The sequence below is a fragment of the Lepidothrix coronata genome, unplaced genomic scaffold (assembly GCF_001604755.1).
Source record: "Lepidothrix coronata isolate B3197 unplaced genomic scaffold, Lepidothrix_coronata-1.0 Scaffold69, whole genome shotgun sequence".
NCBI lineage: Eukaryota > Metazoa > Chordata > Aves > Passeriformes > Pipridae > Lepidothrix > Lepidothrix coronata.
Genome location: NW_016690249.1, coordinates 448,825 through 458,220, shown reverse-complemented (window position 1 = coordinate 458,220; position 9,396 = coordinate 448,825).

Here is a 9,396-nt window from a genome sequence, read left to right as displayed (position 1 = left end):
CTTGTCCTCTGGTCATCACTCCAAACACTTCATATCCTGGGAACAGCTGTAGTGACTCACACATGTCTCTTGAAAGAGCACCAGTCTGGATCTTGCTTTGTCTGAATTTGTCATCAGTAAAAATGCACTGATCATACTGAAGCTCCTTTCCTCTAATTCTTGTGTGGATAATGGGGAGGGTAAATCTGGGCATGACAGCATGATTGATTGTTAGTATTACATATGATGTCTCCACACCTTGGAGCTTCTTGTGCTATGCAGGAAAGTTATTAAACTCTCCACAAAGACATCAGAGCAGTATTCAAGTTTTAGAAAAAGAAGGGGGTCAGCTTCATGCAGGCAAGAATTGGCCATTCCTGTTCCCTTACTAGAGAGAGAGAATGGAAGAAGGAGGGAAAAACATGGCAGGAGCATTGCCTGCCTTGGCTTGCTGGGAGCAAAAAGATAGCATGATTTGGGATATGTCACTTGGAGAAAGTCCTCTTGGTCAGGACCTGAGAAAGAGAAGCAAGGGCCCTTTCTTATATTAATCTTAGCACACATTAGAGGAGCCCTGAAGCAATTCTTATGTAAACTGCAGGCTATCAGGTAAGAGAGGTTGCTGTGTCATTCAGGAATTGTTAGAAGAGAGAAAACTTCTTTGTTTGAGGGACTTCAGCAGCCTCACAACTTGAAGACTCGTGTTTTCCCGGCAGCAGCAGTTGCCTGCTGATATGATTTCTCTCTCATCTGTGAAGAGAGAATATTAGCTCTCTCCTGGGCGTATGTTTGTGATGGAAGTTGTCATAAGAGCAGAAATAAAGTAGAAATGCCAGAGCCTTGCCATCTCTCAGATGCAGAGCAATGGGTGTTCCACAGCTGCAAACACTAGAATTGGGGTTGGTCAATGATCCCCTTCTCAGGCAGGGTTGGCCCATGACCTCACTGCCTGGACTGACATCATGAAAACAGCAGCTCTGTGTCAATGTGCACATAATGCTGGAGATAGCTAGACAGCTGAGAAAGCAGGCTCGGCAAAATAGCTTACCTTGCCAAAAAAGACCTTTACACAAATCCTCAAATGAAGAGCAAATATAATCTCTAGATAATAAAATTTCACAGGAATTAATCAAGTTCATCTGAATTTATGGGGTAGGAAGCATTTACTCTGTTCTGATTCAGTTAAATAATGATCTGTAGCAGCTGCTGTAAACTGGGTGAGTTCACTTCTTTGATTCAGTTATGCCTACGCACTTTGGAGTCAGCATCCTTCTCCTGCACACAGTCATCTTCAGAAAGTTTTTCACTTCCATGGGGCTGAGGGAGCTTGTCTGCTGGCAGCAATGGGGCCATGCTGTCCCACAGCCCACCGTTCGCATGGACACTGCCTCCTACCTGGCCCATTGTGCATGAATGCAGCACAGATACCCAGAGGCAGCAGCTATAGCTTGCAATGAAGTCCCTCTTAAAACCTTGCCTTTGCCCTGATGGTTTCAAAATATTGGGCAATATTTCAGGTGCTGATGTGTTGCATCACCCCCTCACATATGTTCAAGGTTGTTCCCTTGTCTCACTCAGTTCCACACTTTGCCAAGAGATCTATCTCCCACAATATTCTGGGGCATTGAGCAGGAGGGCACTGTGCCTCTGCACAACTAGCGAGAAGGGGCCCGTGGCAAGAGCTCCCAGTCAGGCTGTTGCAACTTGTGTAGGTTGAGCTCGTTCATATATCACCACTGTATTAACCCATTGACTAGTAATCGACCTCTGTCTGCACTACTGGGGGGAGGGGGGCAGTGGTGTGTGAAAGTGGGTAGTGTGTGTCTTGGTTTTAGCCTCTATCACCAAAACATCTCTTTTCAAGATTTCTTTGTGATCTATTTTTTTCTAGTCACTTAGCCATGGTCTCAGTCCTCCTGCAGTCTGTGGGGTTGATGAATAGTGACCTCTTTCAAGAGTGACATGTACTTTCCTGAAGCATCTTTCACCTTGGAGATATTCCCTTTACACATAGATGACTCTCCTCCTTGCTTCTAAAGAGAAACCCCCTAGAGGAAGGTCTGTATTAATAGATATTTCAGAGCCCGGATGCAGAGGAGACAGAACAGCCATATACAGAGGTCATTTCAATTTGCCAAGTAGGCTCAACCATCCAGGCAGGACAATGAAGTTATTGCTGTCAAGACCTGACTATTTTAGGTCTTTATGCCTAGGTCCCTGTGACATGTACCATGAGTAAATGTTGCACTTCACAGGCATTTTTGCCAAACTCACTGACACCACAACAGCAGCTGGAAGGGGCACTGATGATTTCTATTGTGCTTTCCAGTTAGGATGTCTTTCATAAACTTTCAAAGAGGAGAAATATAGCAGTAAATAGCTTCAGGTTCTGGCCTTCTTTTATTCTTGATTTGAGAAACTCCTGCCCTAATTATAATCATTTGCCATGTGATTTTAAAGCAATTATGAATTGACTGTAATGCATGCAGATTACTGATCTCTGTCATGCACAAAATTAATTCATTCTGCCAGCAATTTCAGACACTGAACTTCAGCTTGTGACTCACAGCTTTGCGTAAAAGATTCTACAATAAAAGCTGTGAAATAGTAAACCTTCAACACACATTTTTCTTTAACAGAATCTTCAGTGTTATTATTCCTTATAAGGACTCTTTGCCAGTGAAAAAGAAAACACTCCCACACAAACATAGGCAGTTTAATTGGATACCTTTTATGAGGTAGGCTATTGTTTTATACCTGAGCAGATGTTTATTACGATTACACTTAATTAAAATTAATTAAAAATTGTGTAGGCAGAGGTACACTAGAGAAGAAAAACCTTACCAGATTTCCTCGTCCAAGAGTCATTTGGTCATCTCCTCAGGTGCTGTGTGCTAACTGCTGCAGGTCTAGTAACAGTGACTAGAGGACACAGCCCAGGAGGAGAAGCTATAAAACACGGAGCATTCCTTAAAAGCTAGAGACCCTTCCAAAACCACAGGCTGTTGGTGAAACAGGCCAGTTCAGTCAAATCAGTGGACATGCTTGCTTTGTATTCAATAAAGTAGACTTCAGTCTGATGAAATAATTGAAAACTGCATGGAAATCACAGAATCATAGAAAAGCTTTGGTTGGAAGGGACCTCAAAAATCATCTAGATGTCCTTCCCGAAACTTGGTCAGCTTTACTAGATTATTCAAAACAATTGCACACAAGACTGCCAGAGTCCTGTCTCAAATCATTCCATATGCCAACACCAGCACAGTTGCTCTCCAGTGTCAGGGAAGCAGCAGATTTGCTATATATGCACAAAGGCCATTCATCTGGAACTCATGGACATTAGGAAGCCTGGGAAACTAGATCACTGCCCAAAGGAGCAGCCAGCCATTTGAATAAACCCGGATTGATAGCTTGACATAGGAACCTTACAGCTAGTGACACTGTCAGGAGAGGGAACCGACACCCAAACCATCAGTTGCAGTTACAGTTATGCCAAGCAGTTCAGGTTGCAGAATCAGATCAGCCAGTTCCTCAGGATTTGTCATTGCCTGCCCAATACTCTTTTCAGCAGACTCGTGATGATAAATTTACTACCATTTCATAAAATATTGCATATAACTTCTTGCTTATGAACCACATTGTGGGTCTTCTGCAGCAGAGGCTGTCTTCCAGCAGGAAAAGCATGTGCTGATTCACAGCATCATTTCTGAGGGGGCAGCCCATGGCTATGAACATCAAGATCAGCTCCACTGAACAGAATTCCTAATATGCAGCTCTGAAGCAAGTGTGCTTCTGTCTATTCTATACAATACTTCTGAATGCTTGGCTTGTTCTTTTTATACTTACTGATAGGATCCACAGTATCCAAGGCTTAATTTGTATCAAAATAAAGTCCTGCTGGCTCCAGAGAGGGCCAAAACAGGCCCACAGTGATCAGAATTCTTTATTTTATGGAGAGCATGTGTGCAACCATCTCACAAACACTGGAGTTTTTAGAAAATAATGAATTAGTTCTCTTTTATGGCCCTGTCATAAAGATCTTGCAGCAGTGCAATGAGAGAGAGGAAATATAAGGGCCACTTGGAAAGGAACAACAGCACTACAGAGTGAATGAATCTTTGTTGCACAGAGGTTCAAGAAAAACAGGATTCCAGAGCTGTGGCAGAAGAGTAGCAGCTCAGCAGCATTCAGCCGTACAGGTACACCTTCAGGCAATTACATAAGCTAAGATGTCACAGAATCCAGTGTGGATAACTGAAGAACACCACTATGGAGACAAAGTGTAGGATAACCCTTTGTTCCACAGATTTGCAAATACTTCACGTCAGCAAACAGTCAAAATATCCTGAACTCTTCTTGGTTTTGTGTCCTGAGTGTGTGTGTGCACTCGCTGTCCGGCAGCTCGGGCAGGGACCATGGGCAAGGGCTTGACCTTAAATACAGTCCTTGGGCAAAGGTTAGTTGATATCCAGAGTCCTGATGCTCACCCCACATGAATGTCCCCAGAATGAAGCAGAGGTATTGCCCTCATTTATCTGGAAAAGAGGCAGAGGCAAGTGTGCAATGCCGGTGTATTATAGGGAACCACTGGTAGCCAAAAGGCAACTGTGGCCAATGTGACCATGACTTTACATTATCTTAGCCCTCTCCATTTTATTCTCCATTTCTGACAGCTTTAGCTCAGAAGAAGATAAGAAGGACAGAAAGCAACCCAGGGAACATAGCAATTCAGGTAATTAGCACATCAAAGATATTTTGTCTGTCTCTGTGTCTATCTATCCATCCCTTCCTTCTCAGGTATACTCAACAGAGAAGGGCATGGTTGAATTGGGTCAATCAGGAGATCAGATAGGTGGTCATCTGGGACTTCCCTTGTCCTCTGACTACTTCCACACAGGCAGAAGTTGAACCTCATGGTACTTTCACTGAAGCTCAAGTGACTCTTACTTAACTCTACACTTAGCACAGGCTGCTCATGTCCATGACCTTGTACAAGGGAGCTAGAGTAAGAACTCTCTACATTTGTCTAAGAAACAGATGTCTGTGCTGGCCAAGGCCCACACTTGTTTATGTGAAAAACACTTAAGTGGACTGCAGGTGTGAAAACAAGCAGTCTTAAAGGATGTATGTACCTACTCTACTGAATAGAAGAGACTCGGGGAGAGCCCTCAAGTACTGAATCCCCCATGAAATTGTCCATGCTTTGAACTCACTCACTGGCTCCAATTTGGATGTCTTCAACTATCTCTTTTCAAGAAAAATCTCCAACAGAAGGACTAGCCCTGAGCAGTGTGAACACCAAGAGCAGCATGGCAATTAGGTTGGGACTATGTCTCCAGCAGTATTTAGTCTCCAGAAATATTCATCTAGTCTTCACTGCGTTTGGCAGTATGGACAAAGTCGTGCAGAATTTAGGTATTCAGTACATGGATAGCAGATCTATCCTCCAGCCAAATGCATATCCTTAGACTTCCAGATCCAAAAAGGGAGTGAGAATTAAGGAAGTAAGACCTGAAGTTGCTCATGATCCTGGAAATAGAATAGGGTTGAAAGCCTATAAAGGAATCAAGAAAAAAAAAAAGAGGTGAGGCTACATGCCTAAAAGTTTGAGAAGCAGAGATTCAGTCCTAAATAGGACTTACCAGGTTTTATGGGCTGAAAGCAAATGTATTGCTCTTTAAGGAGATGTTCATAAAATAGAAAGTCACAGAATATTCTGAGCTGGAAGGGACCACAAGGAACATCTAGTCCAGCTCTTAAGTGAATGGCCCATATGAGGATCAAACCGACTGTGGTGTTACGCGCTCTGACCATCTGAGTTAATCTCAGGGTCAGTGTTTCCCATCCCTGACCCCTGAGTAAATTTTTATCAAGTCAAAGGCAACTTGAGTTCATCCCTTCTGCCTTGGTAATCAAAAGTGAGATGAGAATCTCTTGGTGGCAACTCCTTCTCTAAAATTACTGAATGGATCTTAAGTAATAGTCATATAACAATTCCTTCTGTTCAGGAGAGATTTTCAGCAGTTGGTTGGTTTGGTCATGCTTCACTGCCCAAAATGTGCAGCTGAAAGTGGTAAACCCCAATTTGAACACTTTGTCTTTGATGATCAGGCAGTACCTTGAATGTATTCCTGAGGAACTGGGAGTTAGAGGATTTTGGAAAGTTCAGCTGCTGACAGGCAGTAAAACCCAGCGGAGCACCCCTTCTGCATGGAAAAGTCTTCCTCCTTCTTCTTCATAGCTCCTTAGGTTTTTTTTCTCTCCATCCTTTTAGTGCCTCCCTTACAAAAAAGAACATAGTGATGCTCTGCCCACCTCTGTGCGCTCCTTTGGATGACTCAGAAGCACTGTGTATAATTCTGTGACTTAAAAGATAAAGAGGGAAGAGCAAAGCTCTACAACTTATTACTGTACTTAAAGCTGTAATTGTGTGTCAGTACTTGCAAATATCAAGGCCACCTTTGGAAACAACTATGTGTAATGGCTCTTCTTGCTCTATCCCATTTGTCCGGTAGAGCATAATGGCTAAATCAATGTAAAGTGTCATGCATTTCTTTTTTCTGCTCTCCTTGGGGCTATTCTTTCCAGTTACGTATGTTCAGCTTTGATCTCTGGAAAAATCAATGAAGATTTAGTTGTTCTCAAAAAAACCCAAGCTAAAAATTTAAAGCTAAAAATTTTCTGTCATCTTGGTATGGGATACGTAATACCTCTCCCCTTTGGGTAATCTTCAGAGTACCTGACTCAGCAAGCTTTTGTGAAATAAGCAGTAGCATAAAACCAGGTTTATACTTAAATGGCTTTTTTCCTTTGATCACATTCTTAACCATAATCAGTGAAGTTGTTTTCACTTGTACTCCCGCAAAAGAAATAGTACTATTTTGCTGTTCCTGAAAAATAAAGGCAGATTTAACCCCCAAAAAATAAAGTAAAAAAGAGTTGACCTTCTATATCCACCCTCTGACATTCTCTTTGTGTCAAACCCTGACTTTTCAGTTAGCTTCTACACAGTAGAGATGCCTATGATGCAGTCAGCCAATGACTGCAAGAAGACAGAGCATAGCTATCAGACTGTATGTGGGAGTATTCTGAAAATAATAAGAAAATGAGATAGCAAATTAAGTGCAACCCAAAATTTATCTATGTGTATATAAAAATAAATCTTTACAGAAGTTGTAGGAATACAAATGCAATAAAACTTTCATTTTGGCACTTAGGTCTTCACAGTGACTCTTACCCCCAGTAAAACCTTCTCTACTTTCTAAAGGTCAGATACCACAACCAGTACAAAAATGCTTTACCTCCCAAGTCCCCTTGAGAAGCAGTAAGATTTCATACTCTCTGCTCTTATTACAGAAAAGTCTTCTACAATTTTCAGGAATGCTGCAACACAGTCAGAACATCTCTCTGCAAAGTGTAGCAGGGGCCATGGGGTTTAAAGGCATGTCACCCAGAAAGGTTTGACATCACAGCTCATGGGCTGATTGCTCAATGAAGCAGGGGGAACACGGGGCAACTCAGGGGCAACCAAAGCAATTCACTACCATTTTGGAAAGTGCTTGGTTCTGATTTTAGCAGCTCAAATACGAAAGTTGCCTGGATATTGGAAAGTCATAGCATCTGCTTAGGAGCATCAGGGTTTCAGCAGGTAAAAGCTGTGAAAAGTACCTTCCTGGCACCACTTGGCCCATTCCTCTCATTTGTATATTCTTGCCATGCGTTGTGTGGAGGTTTGGGAGGTTTTGCTTTACAACCAGAAGCAGACTAAATTAGGATTGACAGCTCAGTTTGACCAGTTGTTTGCACTTCTAACAAGGAAGGAAAGAAGCCAAATTCTCCTGCAGCATGGGGGTGTATTGGCACAGCAGCTGAGTTATTGCCGACAGTACCAGCCAGGCAAGATGTACAGCGCAGCCATTTTGGTGCTGATCACACCTTCTGTGCCCCAAGCACCCTCAGCTCCACCAGCACAGAGTGCAGTGTTGGCGTGCAGTTCACTTAGGTCTGGTAGGAGAGATATGCAGCCCCATTTTTGGAAAAAAGAAAAAAACCTCTTTATTTGCAGCTGCTTGACAAATGATGTCACCAAGACTGTTTTATTGCTTTAAGTGGAAAATGTTTGTGTCAAGCATCTTCCCTGATTCTTATGTAAGAAAAGACTGCACAGGGTGGAGAGTGCTGGGAACCAAAACACGCCTACATCTGTGGTCACTGATGCCGTCGTTGTTACTCTTGTCAGCAGGTTTGTCAGCAGAAGATAACAGAGGGGAGCTTGAGAACTGAAAAGATTTCTTGTAATGCCACTCATCAAACCTGGAGTCCTTGGAGGCCATTGGTGGTGAGCAGCTAAGCTAGGAAATCAGGCTGGAGGGTGCACAGTGTTTGCCTCTGTAGGGAAGCGATGGCAAAATAGCCCAAGGCATCATGTCCTGGTTTATCTCGCTCTCTCTCCCAGCTTCTCTGGCTCAGCCAAGCATCAGTAACCATGCTGTAGGAATCTCCTTGCACTTTTCTTAAAATCCACAAGCCAGCTTCTACTTGACTGATGTCTTCAGAGTAATCTGAGGGAAGTTAAACCAGCAAATTACATTCTTTCCTCACCTGACCAGCTGAAATTTCTGGAATGTGAACTGAAGCAACCCAGGTACATGGGCCATCATATCCTACTGACAGAAGGAGGCAAGTCTGGGCTCCATGGGTACTGAGTCCAGCTCTGTCAAAAACAGGCAGCAACTACGTATCAGAGGTGACTCTAAAGAGGCATCAAGCACACAGGAGTTAGAAACATGGTGTTTGAGGTTGCTTAACGCAAGTGAGGCTTCTGAAGAAAGAAATGTCAGCCAGCACTTGGAGACTGTACTGGGAGATGTGTGGGGCCAGAGCACGAAGGTTTGAATAAACCTGTTGCTTTCCAAACCTTGATGTCCCAGCTGAGCAGGTGTGCAGGATGTCCCTGTGGATGTGTACAAATGCTTCTCTCTTCCAGAAGGCTCCTGGAGGCTGCCCTCATGAGATTCCTTCCCTCTGAAAGAGCATAGAAGGTCTGTTAGCAAGGGATGACGGCACTTCCTTTCTGCCTGGCTGGACCATCCATCACCCATTCAGGCCACTGCAGCAGAGACAAATCCAATTATCTGCCATCCCACCAGCTCCTCCATTCATCTCTTTCTCCAGGATAAAAAAAAAATTCCACACCAACCTATGCAGCAAATACCACCACCACCAGCAATATCTCGCATTTGGGAACGACGAGAGGACGTGGTACCCTGCCCTGCCTGGGCTGGATGGCTGCTGCCCAGCCTCCTAGCACAAACAGGGGCAGGAAAGGGAGCCAGCACCCCAGCAAGGGGCTCAGGAACAGTGATGGGGACAGGGATGGGCAGAGAGTGCAGGCTGTGCAGTTCTGCACCCCACCAT